An 11,828-nucleotide genomic window follows, 5' to 3' on the forward strand; every position below is an offset into this window, starting at 1 on the left:
AGAGTAAAAAAACAGCGAACATCACTAACGTCGGTGATTGCAGGCGCGCCCGCGTTCGCTCGCGGCGTCATGCGAACGGAGCTTTTGCCCAAGATTTATTTACATCCGGATTCTAATCGTAATTGGCTAAATTTTATTAGTTTGCCGTGTCAGTAGATAGTTCCGCAACGGTCAGATTTCTTCCACCGAAAACAATATCTACGTAAATTGGTGGGACACGAAATTTTTAAGAAAATCACGTGCTTATCACGTGTCTTTCATTTTTCATGAAATAATTTTTGAGTGATTTCCATTCTAGATTTAAACAGCATTGCATTCACTGTGTCACGACAATACTATGAATTAACGAATTTATTTTAATTCACTTTTTTGTCTATTTGTGGACTACGAACATGTCATCGGCTCATTGCCCCTTAAAGCCATCATGTGCATGCAGTTAAAGATCCGCTCATCTACCCATCACATAACAAAACACATCCTCGCTTGGCCTACTATGCACGCTGCCAATTTGCCGTGTCAACACGTTCCACACACGTGACGTGAATCTGGTTCTGACGACAGCGTGGCGCTAAACTGACAGTTGTAATGGCACATCGTCATACCATAATCTGTGCACAGCTGCACATGTATAATAATCATAACGCTTCTTTCACACAGCTGAAACGTGTGTCTCCATAAGTGCGGAGTGCGGCCCTCTCAGCCCGATCGTCACCACGTCAACGTGTCAACACATCGGTGCTAATGACTCTGATGGTAAGTTATGCAAATTATTAGAATCCCTATCATTTTGTCTTGAAGAGTTTGAGACAACATTCAAACTTTCTAGTTCGAATGAAGATTGTTTGCTTTAGAAGTATGCAATTCTTGCCTGTTTCGTTCCCTAGTCGTGCTCAGATGATGCGATCGCTCCGTGCGCGCGCGCCAGTGACAACGCAGCGTAGACGGTTCACCACCTCAATAATAATTATATCTGTTGCTAGGCTGAACAAGTTTTAGCGCTCACTCTAATTTTATGCTTTCTGAAGATATAGCTATAAAACTAATCGAAGAGAATTATACTTTGATCGCTTCCGTGTGTATTGGTTTAAATCCATTCTCAGATTATATCGTAATAAACAAACTGATAAATTATCTAGAGCTGTATCTTATTGGCGAATGCATAAATTGCTATATTGAAGTATTTGAGGCTTGAGATAGCCGAAACGGAAATATAACAGATTATATAAAGAAAATGATATCGATTTGACACCAAAACTGTCCTAGAACAATTTAAACCACAAACACCGACCGGTTTCCATGGGTCCTTTTACCGACCGAGAACATTCTTGTATCTAGCTTTGAGTATGTAAGTATGTCAGAAGAATAACTTTTGACTTGATGTAAGCGACTCGTTTGGCTTGAAATGGCTGGAGTTGGGCTATAAGTGATACACGATAGAGAAGTAAGAAGTGGGTCACTTTTTTATGATGGCAGGGTTTTGTATGGAGCCTGTTCAGGTAAGGCGTTGGTCAGTTGGTGTTTTCGGTGTAGATATTATTTACGCGGCTGGCTCGGCTGATGTGGTCGGCCTTCGCTCGCCGAGAGCCAAGAGGCTTGCTGCCACTTTCACTCCGCTACTGACACACGCACGCACGAAAGCCTCATTTGGGTAGAATGGATGCGGCAACCGCGAACCACCGTCAACTCTGCTCACCTTTACATCTTCTGTCAATAGAGACAATGTTATTTGAACCATCTTTGATAATTATGATAATTTTTAGCACCTAAATTATTATGGAAACATTTAGGTGCTAAACATCGCCTAATAGCATAAGTTCAAAGTATGCTAATAAGTAATTCGACACTTCACATAAGGTAATGATGCCTATCTACTTAAAATAATAAAATGTTATATGCTACATGTAACTTTTCTACTGCTCAGAAAAGACACAATGTTTATTTATTCTCCTCCATAAAAAATAATAATTTTATAACTGAATGGCGCGTGATGTTCATACTCTTACCAGAAAAAACTGACTTCAAAACAATATCTACATAACTTACTTTTCACTATAATTGCGTAGGTATACCAATTTTATTTTAACTGTGATTCTTGTATCATAACTGTATGTAATAGTGTGACCATCAGAAAGGAATAACTGATGGATTTGCCTTTTACAATACATAGAAATAGAAACACGTGTTAAACAATAAACAAGTCTGTTGTTTTCGCTTATTTGAAAAAGCATTGATAAGCTAATGCTATATTTGCATTAATGATTACAAGACATGTGCTAATTGTTATCACATATTTAATGTTTTCTGTTGCTAATTGGGCATTCAATGGACTATTTTTGTTTTTGTTATGGACAAGGACGATATTATGTACCTACAGTATAACATCAGCCAATACCATACAGTCTGAGGAAGTTGGACAGTTTTTTGGAATAAAAAATAACTTGAATCCAGTAGAACCAACCTCTATACAGAGGTAAGTTTTTATAAAATTTAAATTTTGTATGAAATCTACCTAAAACAGTCAAATTCTTTGTAGCCTGTTTGCAAAAAAAGGAAGAACGTTATTTGAAAATAATTTAACATGAATCAAAGAATTTTCGCAGTCGAACGTCTGAATTAGACTAACTTGCAATGCTTGTTTTTTCTGCAAAATCTACCCGAGCACGAGGCAACCTCGATATGATTTCCAATTAATATTTAGCGTGTCAAATTATGTAATAACGTTGACAAGATGTCGATGTGTTTCTTAATAAAAAATAGTTGGTTCGCTTAATGGAGGGTCGTCATTTCGTCGGCTGTCAGAGCAGAGCATGAGCGCACATAGAGCGTGTTTGGAAACCGGTGTTGCGCAATAAGGTCGGCGCCAAGGACGTGGGTTCGTTGTCAGAAATAAATAGCTGTTTGTATGTCTAGCGTACGCTTGTAGCAACCACCCGGGCCCCTCCCTGGCATAAAAGTTTTTGCACCTCGCTTGTTTTTCGTCTGGTGCTTTTATCGCACTGAAAAGCTTTGATTCGCATGACTAACACGTGTGTTAGATCTAACATAGACTGTATTTTTCAGTAACAGCAATTCCGCAAGACTGGACGAAAAATGTATTTATTTATTTAACTTTAAAAACAAACTTCTGTAGTAAAGTCGCTTTGATAATTCCCCAAGTTACGTATAAATAGCAAATGGATGCGAATCAAATTCTATAACGAATGCTTAATTGCCTAGAAAAACTTAGTAATTTAATTAATTTCTTCGTTACTCTATATTTCTAAAAACAATTGGATTTCCCACTAAAGCTGTTTCCGTGTTTTAGAATGCATGGAACACATCACTCATAGTGATGTATTGGCATGAGCGACTGCGACAACTAAGCCCAAAAATACTTATTAAACTTAGATACCAATGCATTTCATGCTATTCACAAAGTGTAATGTTTGATTGCTGAACCGTTTGTTATAGCGACAGTTTAAATAAATTACAGGTTTTCAGTGGTCATCGGTTTATTCCAATAGTTTTCAAATATTAAAAATTTTATTCCATTTTTTGCCCTGAAATTGTGATAGGGTTAATACTGGGGCGTGTAAAAGTGCTTTATTAAAAAAGCCTACTTGCATAAATAAATGAGTTTTATTCAATAAAATAACTTACTGAAAAATACACTTTGTCCAAGTCTGTCAAGAAAATTTCCATCGAATAAAAATTAAAGTCTTCGCACACACAAAATTTGCTTTGATTCAGAAACATTATAAATATCGATAGTTTTTGATGTAACACATTCCGGATTTATTCTATCTGCAAATGTTATTGTAAACAATTGTATGGAAACAATAAACATGCATTTCTTGCAAAGTTTTCGTTGTTTACTCGCCGGATTTTTCCGTGATAGTATCCAACTGTGAGATAAATGCGTTGTAATCAAGTTTTTGCAGAAAGCTGCGTGTCATTGAAAAGTTAAGGTGTTACGTGCTATGTACTTATTTGTGGCACGGGCACGAGTATGGCAATACAAGAATGCCACTCCCATTCTTCCAATGGATGTAAAGGGCGGCGACAAATAGGCGAACATCAGGTCACCCAGGTCAGGGTAGGGAGTGCACCCCAGCCCGTCTAGCCAGCGTGGAGAGTGTACCCCAGCCCGTCTGGCCAGCGAGGGGAGTGTAGACCAACCAAATCCTCCAGTTGTCAAGTTTCTAAATTAGAGAGTCGTGCTTCTGCAGTGTAGGCCTGACCTGACGATATGGATATTAAAAAAATATATAAATAGCAGGATTACTCCTACATAGATCCACATGACTACATCCTACACTACTTGAATAGGTACCTAGGCATTATAGGTACCTACTGTGTCAGTAAAGTGTTTTCACATGGTTAAGATGCGGGTATGCCGATAGTAAGCTCTTTTTCATTAGGTACAGTCGCGGAATGAAAAGGTTCGTCACCTTAGTGTCGGTTTTCGCTTGCACTAGGTACTGTAAGAATCAAACCTGCCAACATAACAGTGCAAGAAACAGTGCTGCTAACATTAAAATAAATATGACGTTTGCTAACGATTAAGGTTTTGCTTGTTTATTTTTCTATCCCATCAGTGCAATGCAATGATGACATTGACCAATTGACAATAGTTTTTTTTATTTAATAGAAATAATAATGGCAGGTTGAACCAACAAGAAGGTTTTAGTTTACAATCATAATAATCTTCTTGACAAGATAAATCGTCAAACAACTTTGATCTGAATAATTTTGAACTTTACTGACGAACAGTTAAAGATTATTTTCTCTAACTCGAGATTATTCTGTAACATAGTTTCAAAAGGTAACATGTGCTCGCGATTCGTTGAAGGAATCAATTTGAAAACTGACGAACCTTTTCATTCTGTGACTGTACATTTATGACCACTAAATAATTTAATGTACCTTATATCAAACCACTAATTTATAAATTCAACAGTCACTTATTATGTTTCAATCTATGCTTAAGTGTAGTACATAATTACTTTACCACGGGAGAAAATGAGGTCGGATTTTCTTTCAAAAAGTCAAAGGACCTTAACGTATGTGTAATACTTTAGTAGCACTTAACATTCGATCCAAGTAACCAAACGTATTCAGATTTACTAACGATATAAATATAACTGTAATTGCAGAGAGAATGCGAAATACAAGTATAGTAGTGGTAAGTGCTGTCCAGTCGGGATATGTGCCAACTTGTTTGAATGCAGTCGCCATTTTGAGTCCTACTTCTTCAAATGTTAGCAATATCATCTTTCCTTCTTTGCTTGTGAAACTATACTTATTACTTTGGGTGTAATAAACACATAAGTTCCGATTAGGTTTTAGTTAAAATTAGAGGACTGGGAATAGAATATGTAAGTACTTATCCCTAGAGATGAAACGTAAATGTTTGACAAACAAATAAAATTTTCATTTAGATGTGTTTCAGAAAAAATAGCAACTTCTTTTCATTATTCACTAAACTACTTAATTAGATTTAAACCTGAAAATACCCACACCTATTGATATAGATATCTATATTGTAATTGTATAACCCACATCATGGAAAATTTTTAATGGTTGAATTTGATATTGCTTTAAATGCATCGTAAAATTTAAAATAACAGCCATATCGCCGACGAAACATGCGTAAAACTTCTCATCTTGATTGGATATTTTGCTGTTATGTTTATCATTAAAGTTGTAATTAAACCGTTTATGTCATTCTTTAGCGGTTTTCATGCGAAAGTTTTGAATTTAATTTACAATTTCAACGTGATAAGCACACTTTTGGGAATATTGTTTGGAAGGGTCATCTTGTGTCATTTAGGACTTTTTTACCAGTTATTGATTTGTATGAGAGCTTAAAAGCTTTGTTTGAGTTCAAGTGACATATTCGTTATTTTAATAAACAACGACAAGCTACGCTTAGCTTGAAACAAACCATTACTTAGGTCTTAGATATAATTGGTGTGATAGTTTGAACAATTTATTATTACTGTATTACTGTTTCTGCCACGTCCGAATTGGGGTCACATTGTTGCCTCTCACCCGGTTTCATGCGTATTTTCCAGTACATTGCGTCTGATACTGGACTATAACGCCATTTATGACGATGAAAAACCGCAGATGACAATGTAACGATGCCCTTACAGAGAAAGTCGATTGTGATTGAGCTCGCGCAGACGAGGCGGCGAAACGTGCGAGTTCCGTAGCACGCGACTTTAATATTCCCCGTGTTATCACACGTTTTTGAACCTTGATCTGATAAAGCAAAGGTCGCATTTGGTGTGTTAAATGCAGTATCAGATGCGTAGCAGGCCTCGAATTGGAAACGCAAACAATGCGCCCGGAAAAGCAGCGCGATAATTTGTTCGCACCCGAGATGTTTATTCCTCTAGCGGCAAGATCATTTCCATCTTCTAGAATTCCACATGTTTGTACGGTTTTGAACGTGTCTGGTCATAATTTTTATACAGGGTGTTTTTTTAAAGGTTGGTGCGAGGTGATAGGCAAGTTGACTAAGGTATGATTAGACAAATATACCTATTAATCAAAGTCTAGTTTTGGAGTTATAACCATTCAAAGGATTAGAATTTCATGACTAAGGGAAAAAATTAAATTAGAATCAATAGTAAATCAAAAAATAAACAAACAAACCGAGAAAAAGTTATAATAACAAAAGTACCTTAGTTACAAAATCTTAAGTCTTTTGACAATTACAACTCGCCGTTTGCCCAAAACACCCTGTCGTATATTCAATCAGTTAACTTGAAGTCACCGAGTATTGTCAAAGCCACTAATAATTTATAAATAAATCGTATGGATTCAGAGCAAGATCATGGCTTATAAGAATTTATCGAGCAATAACTACCGACTCTACATTTTAGATAACGTCGTTTTGACTAACTTGAATCGTTTAAATTTAATTAAAAGTACCGACTCCAAAGGTTAAATAAAATATAGATCCGAACAGTATTGAAACCTGACAATTAATTAATTCATTTGGTATCTAAATAATGATTTTACCTTTAAGGTACAAAATGTAACTGTCAATCTGTTCGAGATAAGTATTTTCAAACGCTGCATTTAAATTATATTTAGACCTAAGTTCAATAGGAGAACAAGTTGTCTTGTCAATGCTGTCAAATTAATTTCAAAGCTCAATTTCAGTATAATTAACGTTTCAACTCGCTTTATATTCTCGCCCTACGGGTACCAAGTCGAGATATTCGTACCGGCTAAATAAATGACAAATTCCAATGAGATAGCTCAAAATTTATCGCTTACGCTTGTAACTGTTTATGCTTAATTATTTAATATAACAGTTAAGATGAAATTACCGGTTGATATAAATAAATAATGTAGCATGTGACGGTATTAGTGGTGTGTGTACACCAAGACTTGGCGGCGCGGGGCATCGACCGCGCGCCTGTCTCAAATATTCCAAGCATGCACAAATTAAACTGGTTTTTTTCTTCATATCACTTTATTACTTTTGCATAAAAACATTGTTGTCTAAACACCCCGCCTCGCTAGCCGGCCCTGTGTTATGGCAGACCATTTCAATTTGCGTACAGGATGTAATGTGCTATTAGTAGTGTTCCTTGTAGGTACCTTGATTTTCTTGAAAACTTTAATAAGGTTCATCAGCTGCTTACATTGTTTTCGTATCAGCTTGAATACAACAAGTATAATAGAAAACCCTGGTATGTTTTTCAGGGCAAGTGCTCCAACAGTAAATTATACCAAAGTAATAGGTTGTTTGAAAACAGTATAATGTAGGGTTTATTTTTGTACTAGACATAGGTCACACTTCTGTAGATCTTAATTACAGTGTAATAGTAGTTAAGATGAAAAGACGGATGTGTGACTATGTGTATTGATTATACAGGCGAGCTTAAAGAAAGTTAAAGCACATTATCAAGAAATAGGCATATCTTAAGTACCGCACATTATATCAGAGGCTGGAATCACTTACACAAACAATCTCTTCCCACCTGAGACTGAAAACTCGATCCGATTCATTCGCAACTTTTTGTCTCAAGGGAATGCGAGTCGTCAGACTTTGGTCTGGTCCGAGCACCGCGCGGGGGGCCCACCGAGCCCTTTTGTTTTTATACCCGTGCAAGAATGCAAAACAATTATAATTCCCTCAGGGATAAGTCGCCGCTCCTTGGGAACCGAGCGCGAGTAATCGCGAACGATTCGCGTATCTTCTTGTATCTCATTCGACTTGCGGTTTTAAAAATACAACCCCTTAATTGGATTACAGTGCACCACTTCGGGACCCGCTAAGGGCCTGCTGATGAGACGTAATAAGCTGGCGTTAGATAAACAGGGAGTGGTCTATGCGGGAGGCTCGTGAGAGGCGAGGCGGGCGGTCACTCACAGGCACCGACTCCGGCCAATCCATTTACGTTAATTACGCCGAGATGGGGATAAATCGGCGTCCAGCCGTCCACCGCCGAGTTACGACCGAGCCGACTATAAAATAAATTATACCCACTTCGTTCGCCTCCACTCAGTTTTTTGTTGCCGTCCACGGCGAGCGGAGAAAAAAAAACAAAGGCAAAATCTCGAGAGGACGAAATACGAGGCAAAGACAAAGCTTGAATTTATCTACTGATAATATAGACGTAGGGCGGGCGCGGCAGACGCGCGGCTGCCGGGTGGCCGGCCAAATTATACAGGCGGGCATTCCTGTGCCGGCAAAAACATGATATATAGTCGCCTTATGACGAAATATTTGAAATTTGGAGACCTGCCACACTTTAAATGGAATTTACTTTGAATATTATCTCTGACATTCTTTATCGACGACTTTATAGCTTTTTGCGTTATGTAGGTATTCGGTCCGAAGACGACTTAAAGGTATAGGCAGATTGATTTAGATTTATTATGTTGTTTCACAGGATCGTAATTCTTAAAATTTCAAATCAAGACAAGTATACAAAATGAGAACTGTGTAACCATGTGACGCAAAATAACTCGTTTTTAAGTTCGAACCTAAGAAAAAATTCTTTATCATACGTTAAGGCAAGTCAAATCTATTAAAGAACTAAGGACACCTAGTTGAAATGGGGGTAGACTAGACATAAAAGATGGGCATTGGGCACTAATGGTTGTGGTACCGGACCTCATACTTTTAAGAAATCTCTGAGGAGCTAGGTAGAGCTTTTGCCTAGCAGTGTGGTCATGTAAGTATACATACATAAACTTCTAGTATGGGAATGTAGCTTCCGCACTGTCCATATCCCAGATAACTCTCTACTTAATTATTATGACTGGGGAATAACGAGAACAATACAAATGGGAAAAGAAGTAAAAAGTTAATGTTGTTCGAGTCAAAGAAAATGAAAAAGCTTAATATCCACTTTTAAACCGATTTTACTGAAAAAAGATTTTGTTTCATCAGTTTTCCAAATGATCAAAAAGCTCAAAAATATCAGTATAAGTACTGTTTACTGTACTTAGCCATAATAGAGACGATCGAGATTCTAGCGCTCGTATTCACAAACATTACTATGAGGTCTCACAGCGCGTGGACGCACAGGGTGACACACAAACCAATCACAGAGCTCTGTTCAATGCTGTGCGTTTGATTTGCTGCTTCACTTAAGCAAGCATCGTTTGTGAAAACGGCTGATATAATTTACAGAATATTTTTATTTTCATAACCAACCATAATTCAATTGGCATTTTTCTAAAACTACACTTCCATAGCACTCATCAATTAAGAGATTATTATTATTATCATAATACTAGAGAAAAAAAATAATAATGAAACTGTTTCTTCGCTTATGATGAGGTGTATGTAATAGATACTTTACATAATGTGTTATGATTGCTTGTATGTTGAAGGTTCATTACCTATTTAAAAAATAATTGATTAAATATTGTAGGATATGAACACAACTAAAGCTTCGTAAGTGCCAGCCACTAAGATAGGCTTTTGTCATAAACCCCAATCCCACCAATAACATTTTCTTGTCAAAGGTTGCCATGAAGAGACCATATGGCTTTCAAAAAGTCATCAAATCTCATGTAGAGTCAAGCTTCTAACAATACACGCCTTGCTCTATACACCCTAACTTTACAAACTCTACATTTTAATAAGAAATGTGTGACGTGGTCGTTTTTCTGCACCTCTATTGCCGACTACGCTCTATTCACTGAAGGCTAAGACACATTTTCCGAAAAGAAACATGATTCCCTCCATGGAGGGCACGGCTGATGTATTTGGCAGTTCCTGTCTGACACGCGGGTTGTGTCGTCTGATGTCAATTGTTCAATCTACAACCTACAAGACAGAAAAAAGCTGTATTTTGTAGTTTTTTCTATCAACATAAAGCTTCCAAAGATACTAGATACTAATTTTAAAAACAATCATCAACACACGAGCTTTTTGGTTAAGTTTATTAACGTATACATGCCTTAATCAATTAGGCTCTCAGCTTCCTGCCATGTACACCAGTACGGTAGATGTCAACCGTTTATTCAGTGCATATACATTTTTATAAAACCCTTGGAATGTTAATGATGCCATGTAGTTAGGCACTTAATGGCAGATCAACATCGCTAAAGTGACATCTCGTCATCCCGCCGTCTCACTTAAAATATTTCATACTGGAATTTTCAATTATTTATTCATGCATGAAGTGTTGGGGACAATTAAAATTCCCTGAATTATACATTTCTGTTAAAACTCAGACCGGCCGAATATTATTGAATGTAATTAAAATATTATCTCGTCTGCATCAAGACAATAATATTTATTTCAATGATCATTGTGAAGTAGGTAAGTCAAATTCAAATTTTCAGGACACTTATACACGTCCCAATATACCTTGCCTACTACCACTTCGAGACAGTGCATACGCCCACAATGATTATTTCGCATCATGTTACGTAAATGTATTGAGCTATAGTTTGAATTGCTATATTTATTATTTTTAAAATACGATTTGCAAGAGGGTGCAATGACATTTGGAAATAGGTATGTACCTTTCAAGACAATACCTACTTCACATAATGATCTATTGTCTTTTATTATGAGCTTTTATTTAACCTTAGCAGTCTTTTGTCCCAGGCACGTTTTGATTAACATGCGAATTGAAAGTCCAATTTAAAAGTAAGTTTAAAAATATGTTTCCTGAAAGTCCTGAAATTAACCCACTTCGTATACTCGATTGAGCTGAAAATATACTTACATAGATGAGATGCATGTCCATGAAATATTGTGGTGTATGAGCTGGTCTGATGATGAAGCTAAATCTAAGTAACCAATAGAATTTATTTTTAAATCTACTTATTTGTCTGCAGAGCGGTGGTAAATTCAGGCCTACCTTCAGACAATCGAGTTTTAATGAAAAATAGTATTTGTAAGAACCTACTTTCCTAAAATAAAACTAATGCCAATTGCCAGCCTTTGTCAGTAAGAATTCAAATATTTAATAGAGCAAGGTTTACTAGGTATAAATTAACAACTTTGACTTAGTTTATTAATTATTATGGATTTTAATTATGTTCTCTATTTTTTACAGTTAGACGTAACGTATCCCTTTATTGATCCGAAACAGTGGCAGAGTTTTACAAAAGTTAATTTAGTGTTAAAGTAATCAAAAGTTAACGTGTAAAACAGAAAAGAAATAAATTAAGTGCTCCTTTGAATATTTTTCATACACATATGAAAAATGTTCTCTGCAATTCATGAAAAGGAGCAAAGCTTGTGTTCTCACAAGTTTACTACTTCAAATCTTTAACCATCTCTTTAGGCAAAACAAAATGGATATTGCTTTCGCATAATTATGCTCATGTGTTTCCCTACGCTTCCATTATTTATC

Source organism: Ostrinia nubilalis, chromosome 6 (assembly GCF_963855985.1).
Source record: "Ostrinia nubilalis chromosome 6, ilOstNubi1.1, whole genome shotgun sequence".
NCBI lineage: Eukaryota > Metazoa > Arthropoda > Insecta > Lepidoptera > Crambidae > Ostrinia > Ostrinia nubilalis.